The sequence below is a fragment of the Homalodisca vitripennis genome, unplaced genomic scaffold (genome assembly GCF_021130785.1).
Source record: "Homalodisca vitripennis isolate AUS2020 unplaced genomic scaffold, UT_GWSS_2.1 ScUCBcl_6277;HRSCAF=13418, whole genome shotgun sequence".
Lineage (NCBI taxonomy): Eukaryota > Metazoa > Arthropoda > Insecta > Hemiptera > Cicadellidae > Homalodisca > Homalodisca vitripennis.
In genome coordinates, this window is record NW_025782386.1 from 20,692 (window position 1) to 33,685 (window position 12,994).

The window sequence follows — 12,994 nt, forward strand, 5'->3', positions numbered from 1 at the left end:
CCAATCAAATGCAGCTTTTAAATTGTATATATTGGTCAAATATTTTAGGTACTCAAATGTATTAATATATTTTGGTAAACACACAATATATAAAAGGTCAAAGATTTTGATATGCTAACAAAATTTAAACTTTAACATTTATGTAGCTTGAGATTATAAAAGTATTATTGTAACAATATTTTAATCGGTACTTTGGTATTAGCTGAAAGCCACTATTTTTTTAAGTTTTTCTTACTCGAGTCCAAAAAATTAAATTTTAAAATGAAAATACTTTATTTGACTTACTGCAAAAATTACATGTCATTATGAACGAAAGGTTGTTTGTTTTCTGCCTCCCAAAAAGAAGCGATGTTGGCGAGAAAGAGCCCAATCTCTCTCTATCTCTTGTAAAACATGCAAGCAAAGAATATATACTTAGCAAGTTTCTTGTAGTTTTCTTGTTACTCCTTCAGCATAAATGAACAAGAAGAATTTAATGTTGCAGAGTAGAGTTTGTCCAAATGTTGGATTTGTTTTATCTCTGTTGTGATATTTTCTAGTCCTTATATTACTAGCTTTACCTATACCATTATCAACAGTCTGTCCACATATACCAATTTGTCAAAAACTTCTTCTGACATTTTAAAAGGAACATACGACTAAAGTAAAGTTAAATTAATTTGAGTTGATATTTTGATTCCGACGGTTGGCATGAGACAAGAAATTTGAGTTAGGTGACTGACACTGTTTCAAGGGGCACACAATGTTCTGAAAGAGGCGGCCCATTCGAATGCATGAAGAAGTAGGTGTCAAATTGTAAGAGCAGATTGACCAACAATACTTGCTTCATACAGTTTGCTCCTCCGGTTGTGTCCAGCCCTAGTGTTAGAGGTAGCCTTGTTTGAACATAAGAACGTTCTACTCATGCTCGCTTTTAACTGAAGAGGTTGGTGCAGTCCTGGCCTCCCGGGCTGTTTTCAGTGTGAAATTATTGAGAAATAGTTAGTGTCCGCTATTCCTCCTCATGGTACAAGTGGTGGCCTCTATCACCAACCGTACCCATCCTGAATATTCGGTCACTTAGGAAGCAAGTGTATTGTCCTTTTTGGACTAAATGCTATGAGAGGATTCTCAACTTCTTGTCTTAAGAGAACAAAATACAAACAAAAATATGGTAATATTTTGGGTAATAGTTAAGGTTAAACATATATATATATATATATATATATAGTTTAGATTCAATTAATGTTTAATATATATAAAACATTTTACTTTAAATATGTATTTAAAATTTGTTGAAACATCAATTTGTTGATATTTTACAATTAAAATTAGTAGCAACAATTTGTCACTATGAATTTTAAGACAGAAGTATTACATTTTAAACTCTGTCATCTTGACAGTATAAAGAAACAATGTTGAACTTAAAAAGATATATTTGTTGCCATTTTTTAACTGCTCAGGCCGGTGTTGCCTCGGTAGTCTGATGGTTTGTGAGTTTAAAAAAAGCAGGCACCAGCCGCAGTAGATTACCAAACCTTGTTTAATAAATTAATTCTTTAAATAGCAGTTTAAAAATGACTTGCCTCAAATAATGGCTTTAAGAACTTCATTTATCATGATCAATACCTACTTTTTTAACCACTCAGAATAAAAAAGAAGATGGTAATTAAAAATATTTTTTCCATATACAGTAGTCCTACAATTACATACTTATGAACAGCACATACGTACTTATCTTGTACAAATATTTAGGCTTAATCAGATCGTAAGTTTCTCAGTTATTAATGTTGTTAAAGTTGCAGTTTGTTTGAAATGTATAATTAGTTTTATATGTCTAAATGCAGAAATAGACAGTCTAACTTTTAATATAACTCCTGATATTCTGGCTCTACTGTTTAGTCTATGGTAACGTTCAAACTTAGGTATCTATTCTTTTTGACCTTCGAATAAAGTGATTCACGCAGAGACTGACAAGACTATGTATGAACAGAGTTGTGAAGCAACGACTCAACTTTATATTTTTTTGCCGCCACTACAATTTTGCCACTCAGTGCAAATGACACCCCCTGCCCCCTCTTGTTGTGGCCCTGGTCTAGATATAATACGTGTAGTTAACACCACTGCGGCTGTATCATGACTGATCCTAATTACTCAAATAAGACAGCAAGCAATGGGGCTTCTGTCACAGTCAACATGTTAATTTAAAATAATATTGAACTCCATTTGTCTTTCATAATAATATCTATTCATTTAATAAACAATAACTACTTCGATGGAACAGGGAGTTCTGGAGTGAATCATTCCAGGAAAGTTCTGAAGGAACTGGTCCAGTTCTTTGGGCACATCTCTAGTGACACCAAGATTAAACATCATGTCTTAACAAAATTGGACCCAAACTACATTAGGAGATTTTAAAATCATAAGGTTGCCATCGGTCACATCACTGATGCACCAAACCTTCATTTTCTCTGGTGGATAAGTATTTGTAAAACCACTGGTGATTATGAATGGTGCCTTAGTTTCAAGTGTACTCCAATTTAATAACAGGGACTAGAAGACTAGATCAGCCATCCATTCTGGTCTTTTTTGTTCTTGTTTTTCCCTTAGGACAAGAAGCTTATAAATTACACTTAGTCCTATAAGAAGTTTAGCACTGCTTCCAGAGTGACAGGATATTCAGGATGGGTAGGTTAGTGGATAGAGGCAGCCTCCTCTTAAGACCCATTAGGAAGATTAGGGCACTAATCTCAAAGTCATGTCCTCCCAGAAGAAGGCAAGGCCAGCTCTAAACCAGGCTCTCCAGTCAAAGCAGGCAGGGGGTGGCATACCCCTCGGTTTTGCTAGCAAAAACTCTGATACATAGGGAAAGAACCCTACCAACTCCATCAGTCATCTCCTGCAATAGACTTGACTTATCGAATTATCCTTGCACTCCAGAATCTCGATATTTGTGGTTAGTGATGTGCCGCTCCTAGACAACCATAAGGTTGTCCAGATTTAAGTGACACATCGTTTTTGCTGCGCCCAGTAGTAGGTTCAACTGGAAGGTATAAACCAGCCAGAAGTGATCCCTGCTGGGTGCCATTCTGGTCATACTCCTCATTCATCTCATACAAAGAGTTTGGGCCTTTTCCTTTCAAAAAAGGTTCAATTCCTTATTTTTTTAAAGTGTGTTCCAATACTTCCATGGTCCGACACTTCTTGTAACATCTAAAATCACCACTCAAGAAAAATTGTACCTTGAGAGTGAAAATTAAGATCAGTAGTTATTTATGAGTGTTTATTTTGTTAACAACAGTTTTCCTTTGCAGTCTCAGTTGATAGCAGGGTGGCTGGTTGCTGGTTTAGCAGCATGTTACTCATTCATGGGTCCTGGTGAAGTGTATCTACGCAGTTACCAATACGATGTTGTCAACTCCATCGTATACGGGAGTCTACAACCTTTCACTTGGAGCCTGGCAGTTTCGTGGGTCATCTATGTGTGTCACACGCAGCAAGCAGGTACGAGTTCTTAAGAGCAATACAGTTTACCGAGATCTTTGGTTTTAATAGTTTTTAGACATTTAATTCTTCATCCTTAAATAGAAATCTTTTAAAAATTTTCTTATTGAGTTGTATGATTGATGTGATTGCTCATAACATATACATCGCCCAGGCTTATTTTATTTTCCAATGAGTTCATTGAACAGTTACCAAAGTCACAATGGATTTAAAGGTATAATGTTGTCAGAAAAATGTCACAATAGAATAACTCCTGTCCCCGACCGTAGCACGTTTTATAAGTACTATCAAACCTGTACTGTATGACTGTTCCACTTATTCTTTTTGATAAGATCCACACAAGGGGCATGGTCATGAGGGCAGGCGAAATAAAGAGGTGCCTCTTCTTTTTTAACAATAAAAATGTAAACAAGAAACTCATTTTAACAATGACACACAATAAAAAACATACTGAATCAAAAAAATCAGTATATTTATGCAATTTTTGTATAAAACAGATGCTTTTACAGTTTCAGTATAACTATTATGATCCAGAGACATGCAATAAATTGCAATGTGCTAGAAAGCTTCTTGAAATGGTAAGGACTCATTTTCAAATTTTATTATTCGCTATCTTTTCTCATTGTGATATGTTTGGAAACCTGTACATTTGTCATGTTTTGTTTAAGAACCGGTTTCACTAGCAGCCATCTTGATTGTAGTCCCATGAGAACAATGCAACAACAACTAAATGCACTTATACGTCTAAATTATTAATTAATTACAATTTAATAATAATATTGTTAATTAATTACCACCTTATTAATTACGACTTCAATTATAGAATTGTGGGAGATGTTTCATATTAATATATAATTAATAAGCATTTAAAACTTTTTAATTTTTTTTATAGGTTATTCAGACAAAAATATCAAAAACTTATTTTGGATGCATAAATTGAGACATCTCTCATAAAAATATGATCAAAAATAAGGGTGTAAAAGTGAATGAGGTTTAAATTGTTCTTTCTTATGCGGACAAACTATGTCTGATCATATTTTCATAACCCTTAATAACAAATTGATACCCCGACTCAAGCAATTGATAATGCTTTATTCGTCCTTTTAAAATAAAAAAAATTAAATGTGGCTATATTGGAGATGAAGTTAGGATTATGAAGTCCTCTATTTCACCTCAGTACACAAAATAATGTAGAATATGATATATATAATTTTGTTTTATAATATGTTAAATGTGTGGTTATTTATATTTTGTTCCAGAGTTTCTGAACAGAAAACTGAGCTGGAAAGGTTTTATCGTGTTTCAGAGCCGTATTTCATACGCTGTCTATATCATGCAGTTTATCGTCATGTTTTGGAACATTCTGTCAGCTCAAGCTCCACAATACATTTACATCTCTCAGATTGTAAGTAACATCTTTTACTTACTTTATTTGTTTCAGACGTTGAATTGACTAAATGTAGCTTTGTCATCTAAAACATAAAAGGAAAGAGACATTTGATCGAAGTGTCAGATTCATTTATTGTTAAGCATTACATAAGTTCGACTTAAATTTTTAATAACAGTGTTGTTCCATTTTTCAGATTGACTTAAATGAAATATTTTGTATACTTGTGATTTCAACACTATCCACTTCTGCTCTTCCTTCTGCCTCCTGAAGTCTCTTTATGAAGTTTTTACTGAAAAAGGTGAGGTTAAGCATTTTTACCTTGTATGAGTGACATAATTTAGAATACTAGGTAAGTATTAACAACTATTGCACTAACTTAGTCACTAATCTTAAACATTTTATACTTTTTCAACATTATATTTTGTTTTTGTTATATCTAAAGTATTTGAATATTTAAATATTACTAAATGTTAATGAAAACACTACTTTTCCAAATTGTTTTATTTTTTGACGAGGCCTTTCGAAACCAAAGATTTCATCTTCAGACAACTCCACACAAAAAAAATTGTATTTGAATATTGTTAAATTTTTTTATTTTAGAGATAAGCCTATCAATGTTTGCCACTTTAGCATAGTTTATTCTATGCTTAACAGTAAACCAAAAGGTCTTCACAAATAAATGCCGTTTTTAGAATGGGAGATGTAAAATATGATTAATAACAAAATAGTATTGCCACTCTACAGTTTTCTATAATATCTGTATTTATCTCATTACTTCTTGTTTCCATTCATTGTTAAAGGTTTCAGGAAGTAATGTTATTATAACACAAAAATCATGTATTAATTAAAAAAATAAGAGCACAGTGGTCATGTATTTTTTTTAGATATCATGTTAATATATTGCTGAAGACGAAACAGACATTTAGTGTCAGGGTTTAAAAATATATAAAGCATTTGATCAGCGCCGACTGTGAAACAAACTAAGTGATTTGGTTCACATTAAAACAATAAAAGTTTCAATAACTTTTAAATGAATTAACAGATAAGTAAAGTTGTCCCTAGTGCAAAGAGAGACAATGTATATAATTTGAGCTAGAAGCGCTAAACCTTAAATAAGAATTACTCACAATTTTAATCATGAACAGTGAAAATGTGTACCTGATACATGATATATAATTAATTCCATTTTTTAAATATCGTAGGACCCCATCATATTATATCAGAAATACTTTCACTCAAAAAACTATGAACTTCGGCTTTGGAGTTCCTCTACATTCAGATAAATACACGGAATGCTGCATAGAAATTGCCGGCGAAACCATGTGTATGTGCTAGTATATTATAATTTAGTGTTTTAAAATCATATGAAGAAAATTGTTACATTCCTTTTTTGTAGCTGATATTTCATGTCATATAAAGTACGTAATCATTAACTAACCAACAAAATCATAATCAAAATCATTTATGTTTTAAGTGTTAATATTCTTTACAATGTTGTTCCAGAAATTTCACAAGGAAACAAGAAAGAAAAATAAATTGTCTCATGTGAAAATGCCTACCAGAAATTCTTCTGTGACTTATCAGCACTTTTATGCCCAACCATACAACACTTACTCTGCAATGCACAAAATACAGTTACTCTATCCATGTAACTGGTCATGTAACTGGTTTAAACCATCCAGCTGCAGTCAATGTGTTAAGTAATGTAAACATAGTTCTTTAAATACATAATAAGCCCTGGTCTAACTTCCGACGTTTTTTAGAAAAACAAGTTGTGATTCCTTATCAGAAGAAGCGACATTAATTTTAGGAAGTGGTTAGCTGTTTGATTACACTATAATAAGAATCTCGCACATATTGTAATAAGTTTTACAAACATAACATATGTAGATATTTGACAATGCACATAAAATTCCTGTGGTCCAAGAACGTAGGCAGAAGAACATTTGTGGAGGTCAAGACAACTGATATATTCCTAAAGTGAACAGAAAGTAAGGCACTATTTTGTTCCTTAAAAAGTTCTTGGCCTTTATCTATGTTGAGAACGATCTTTCAGCAGTGCATGTTAGTAATATTGAATTATTTAAATAATAATAATTGTTTACTAAAAAAAGTAATTGAAACCATTGAAAATTTGTAGGGGGTCCAGACCCCTTGAACCCCCTCGCTGGCTATATTCTTCTTACAAACTAATTTACATTCATTACAGTGTATATCTAATATGCAACAATTATGTACTTAATACTTATGCATATTAATAAAACATTGCTTCATGCAAATCTATTTTAATAAACTAATGAAATAAACAATAAAAAGAAGTGTAACACACAAATACACGGTTAAGGTTTAGTTATTGATTGTTTTAAATATGATAATCCTTTCCTTGCCACAGTAAGGATGATAGTAAACATGATCAGGGAGTCAAGGAGGACTAGCCACTTGGATAAAGGGTTAAACAAACTTTAAATAAATAATTATTATTGTTTAAATAATTCAGTATTACTGAATTTATTGCTGAAAGATCGTTCACAACAAAGAAACAGGTCAAAAACTTTTTAAGGAACAAAATGGGGCCTTACTATTTGTCCACCATAGTAAAATAGTTGTCTGGACCCTCTCGCCCCCAAAAAAGATCTTTTCCTGGCTACGTTCTTGGTTTTGTGACGACCCCAGCATATAGTTCTAAGACCAGACCGGTAACATCGTATGCGGTCTTAATCAGCCAATTTAAAATATTAAATCATCAGTAATATATTTTATTTTTATTCAGCATAACATTTAATTGTAGTAACGAGTAATGAATATATGCAGCCAGACTTATTAGGTTAAGCAGTGCAGGTGGAGAAGATATATATTTTAATTCAGCACATGAATTGTAAGTCCAAAGTCTGTCAGCAGTAAGCCTGGTAATTTTCCATACCCAGAGCAGCTGCGCAGTTACTGGGTGGTAAACAGGCAGGAATTTTGCTGAGGTAGCGTCTGGAACAACGCTGCTCCCTGGAGTTCGTTGTTCTGAGTCGCAGTCGTGCCAGGGTTTTGAACGCGTCAAGCTCGCGTGAAATCGCTCTCTCGCTCTCTCTCCCGTTCTAAATTTGTAATTGTTCAACTGATTCTAAATTATGCAATAAAATTCAAATTGTTTTTCGCAATAAACTAAATTGTTTTATTTGGCCAACCGAGGAGAGAATTTTTATTACAGCAACCTGGGCTAGATTCCATCACCGTGTCCGCATTAGAACCCGAGAACTTTTAAAATTAAATTACGTGTGGTCGTCACGCCACATATTTGGTTGTCAGGTGTGGGGTTGTGTCAGTTGGTTCTGTCGGTCGGTTCGTCTTTCTAAAAATAAATTAGTGTTTCTTTGTTTCGTTGAAGAAAATCGAAAAGTTGGTGCAAGAAGCCGGGACAAGGATGATGGGTAAGTAATTTTTATTCTGCCCGTAGAATAATGCTAGCCTAGAAACTGTTTATAAAACGTAATATTTGAAATTGATGAAATCACGAGGTGACTAAGTCAAAGGTAATTTAATGTTTTAAATTTAAAACTAATTGAAAAACTTTTTTTGATTGATTTTTATAATTTTTATTGAATTTTAAAGTAATACTTGTAATAGAGACGCCATATTGGCTGAGAACAATAGACGCTAATAGTCCGCCATACTTGTTTGTAAGCTCCCACAATTCCATTCGACATTACTAACTAGTTATATTCTTTGTTAGGCATTCGGTTGTCGATTACTTGAATCTCGACAATCGTTATTTCGGTAGTTGTGAATAATTGAGTAGTTATTCGGTAGTACTTTGTTTTGATTGGACTAGTCCCTCAGTAGTTCAATTCTTATACCTGATATTGATCAAAAATAAACGTACACTCTAAGGTTTTAATGTACTGATTTAACTGGTAGTTAAAAACCTGATTAACCTAAATTAACTGCTTCTAAAACTAACTTAATTATACAAATTAGTTGATAACCTAACCTTTCTGACTTGGTTAGGCTAACTCAAAGGTACCGGTACAGGGCAGGAGGCTAACCACGTTGTGAGAGAAGGAAGATAAGGGGTAGTAGTCATTAAAGGGAAGTGAAATAAATTATAAATTTAAATATTTTTGAAAAATTAAAGTTGGACTTGGTTATATTTTGTTGAAACTTTGGGAACTTGTTCATCTGATGATAGTTAAATTGTAATTAAACTTTAAACTTTTGATTAACTTTAAAGTTTTGACTTTTGATTTTTTTTTATTATGGTTTAAATTCTTCCTCTCGTCCGTGGTGGAACCAGCAAACCCTGATTGAGTTAGTTTTGCTAAGTTTATTTACAGGCACGAAGAAAGAAGATTAAATTTTGTGGAATAGGTTTCGACATTCGTGATGAATTGTATGATGAATTGAGTGATAGGTAAAAAGGTATTTTAAATATTTTTTTGGGTAATTTGAAGGAAAAGTAAATATTGAAATATTGGAATTATTCTTTGCTCAGACATAGTAGGTTGTCTTGACTTAGAATAAATCGTGGTGTAACTTCGTATTTGATTAGTGTTCAGGACTTAGACAAAAAGTGGATTGATTAGAGCTGAATTGAAAGTTGATTGATTGATTGCAAGTCGATACATTTAAAATTATTTCTTGATTTTAATTACTTTTCACAAACGGGAGAGAGCACATAATTATTTAATTGAAAATTTAATTGAGAAAAATCTTTTAAAATTATTTTTGGAAAACTAAGTTGGGACTTGTCCACTTTTTTGGAAGTAAGTGTGCCTGAACTGATTGACAATGGCTGGTCGCGTTAGTATTGGAGGGCAAGAAATGGACCTCCAGGAAGCCATTGATGCGGTAACTGAACGGTTGGAGACTCTTGGTCATGCTAGGTTGGATCGAAGTGACCACCTGAACACCATGTTGGAGGAAACTTTGCGAGGTCATACAGAACGACCTACGTTCGACATGGTAGGCTCGATCACTCCCTTTGATGGAGGAAAGCCGGAGGCTGTTCTCCACTTCTTTGAGAGTATCGACAATGTCGGTGAATTTAGAGGAATTGATATGTGTGATGTTGTCTCTGAAGAATTCAAGGTGCCCTGCCCGTATTCACGGCAGCTCTGTGTTCTCAGAACAGATAAGTGAAATTGTGTTTCCAAATGTGGAAGAAATTTACACAAGCGAGGAGAAGGAGCTGTTTAGCTCTGAGCAGGAGACGGCTGTGAAAGTCCTGCAGGGACTGAACGAACGGCTGGGCACATTAGGTGTTAAGGAGTACCGTCCGGAGGACGTAGTCCGCCATCTGAAGTCCCACATTCTGTTTGGTCGAAGGTTTTATGCTGCAAAAGTGGCAGCTGCTGGTAGTTTTGGGTTAGTGGTCAATCCTGATGCTTGTGTACATGTGTTACAGATTTGTTATGCCTGTGATGGCATGGTGGTCGAGTCGCCGGAACCGTCGCCGACAGCGTCGCTCCGCCACTCTGACCGAGGTCTTCGCAAAAGTGAGAGGCCTGACGTCACTAGACAGTCCTGAAGGAGACCAAGAGGGTGTGAACCCTGGAGAGATAAACGATGTTGAACAGAACGTGGAGGCAGTCGAAGTTGTTAATCTCGAGCGACCTGCGGGACGTGATACAAGCTTTGTAACTGTGAGTAATGACACTCTGAATAAGTGTGAGTCCCTCAACTCACTGTGGTATGGTGAGGAAGTTTTGCTTGGCAAACTCCATACCGATTGCTCCAGACATTCGTGTTAATGCTGTGACAGAATAATCTTTCAAAGAACTTGAGTAAGGAATGATCGATTTGTGTTAATTGTGGTTGACTAGTCAAGTTGTGTTGAGAGATGTGTGCACACGGGACAGTTGTTAAAGGAGACACTGGAAGATGTATTAAGGAATATACTCGTAGTTATGTTAGATTGGTGATTGTTGATGTAACCATGTTTTTAGATGTAACATTTTAATTTGTTAAATTGTAGTGTTGTGGAATGTGTAACTGATCTTATGTTTTGATCAGGCAGACTTGGAGATATAATTTTCCCAAAATTATTCGATAATTGGCTAATATTTTAAGCGATTGACAAAACGTAAGTAAAATAAACACGTGAGACAACCACATGGGGCACAGGAAAGGACCTGCCGGCCATCCAAACATACCCTTAACCCTGATCCTACCTTTACCCCAAAGTTCTGGACTGTGTAACCCATTGTTGGCTTGATACCCATGCGTTCAACAATAATTAATTGTTAGACTAACTTGTCGCAACTGCCTAGTTGGCTTGCGCAACCAACTAAGCGGTGTAACGTCTCCAGTCTGGCCGAAGTAGTAAAGTTGTAATTCGTTTGTTAGTTTTCTTTTAAGTGAATTGTGAGTTTTATATGAACATTTTTGGCTTATGTTAATTTTAAGCTCTAAGGCATCAGTAGAATGTAATGAAATGTAGGAGGAAGGTCTCGGTGAGCTACCCTGTTTCCAGGGGTAAGCGAGGTGAAAACCTTGGGGAGCCCCCAGGTCCACAATGCCCTTAAAAACCAAGCGTGGGGGGCGGAACTTTTAGTTTTAGTTTTTTTTTGTTGTTGTTTCTGTCATGAAACTGAAGAAGGTCGAGAAGTGTGAGGAAATGTGTCCTCCAGTTGTTGGATGTTCAGAAGAACGTCAACGCAAACTTTTTAAAAGATGAAAGGTTTTTGAACCGCTTTTCCAGAGACCCCCCTCGCATTTACAGTGTAACGGCCACCCACTAAACTGGGTCGAGCCACTAGTTTTAAGTCTTTTGTCAGGGCCCTTATGGAATGTAGTACTGTAATGGTTTGGTCGATGCCTTAGTAGCTTAATAAGAACAATTAAGATGTTAACAATTTTTGTACTGTTCTTGAGGATATTTCTTAACGATTTTATTTTGTTAGTTAAGTTTTGATGTCATTTCATGACATGCTACTTGTTGGCTGTATATATTATAATGGTTTTGTGTTATAGTCGATGTACAAGTGAACTAACTCAGGATAACTCCATTATAATCTATAGTAGGGTGTGACTGAGGAAACCGGCCCCGAGTGAAAACCCACGAGGCCTAACCAGGAATGGGGGGAGTAGCGTTCAAAATTCACAAAGAAGACTACCACTTTATAATTATTTTAAATTTAATTAGGCTCTACAAAATGTGGTATGTTATCAACTAATATTTTTTAATCATTTAAAATTAAAACCCATCAAACCATAGTTATCCTGGAGTGCTCAACCAGATTAATAGAATGTAGTTGTGTTGTAGTTCAACTTGAAATGTTTAAGTATTTTAGATTAAGTTAGAAGCACTGGTTAGTTCCCTTGTACTACGTATTGCTTTAAAATGTGTTTACTGGTTAGGTAGTCGTATTTGGGTCATTAAGAGATAATGGTTTATCTGATGTTAATGACTGGTCTTGAATTGAGTATCGTAGTATACCATGATATATGTGTTGTAAGCCTGAAATCTTTTGTGTTCAATCATTGAGAAGAGAGCGAGCGATCGGATCGAATTAAAGAATAACGTATCGCGTTTGCATACTTTTTTTTATTAAAAGAAATTTCTGCCTTTTTAGGGAACTCAATTGTTTATTTAAATTTCATTTAGTTGAGGCTACTGAGTGACAGCTGGCATGGTAATCAATGAACATATACTAAGATTTTCTTGCTAAAGGATAGGACAGAGATCCTCCCCTGCAGATTAGAGACTTTTCTTCTGGCTGCTGGCTGATGGTTCCTCATACTTGGGGACAAGTATGGTTTTAAGGTGGGGGGGAGTGTGACGACCCCAGCATATAGTTCTAAGACCAGGACCGGTAACATCGTATGCGGTCTTAATCAGCCAATTTAAAATATTAAATCATCAGTAATATATTTTATTTTTATTCAGCATAACATTTAATTGTAGTAACGAGTAATGAATATATGCAGCCAGACTTATTAGGTTAAGCAGTGCAGGTGGAGAAGATATATATTTTAATTCAGCACATGAATTGTAAGTCCAAGTCTGTCAGCAGTAAGCCCTGGTAATTTTCCATACCCAGAGCAGCTGCGCAGTTACTGGGTGGTAAACAGGCAGGAATTTGCTGAGGTAGCGTCTGGAACAAACGCTGCTCCCTGGAGTTCGTTGTTCTG

The 12,994-nt window shown here is 35.0% G+C and overlaps 1 long non-coding RNA gene across 1 annotated transcript; it reads left to right on the top strand.

The window, feature by feature from the left end:
• Window positions 1-4,787: 4,787 nt before the first annotated feature.
• Window positions 4,788-7,526, top strand: LOC124373736. Its single transcript, XR_006923467.1, has 3 exons — window positions 4,788-4,888; window positions 5,067-5,171; window positions 6,377-7,526. It is a non-coding gene; the product is annotated as an uncharacterized LOC124373736 (long non-coding RNA).
• The last annotated feature ends 5,468 nt before the right edge of the window (window positions 7,527-12,994 follow it).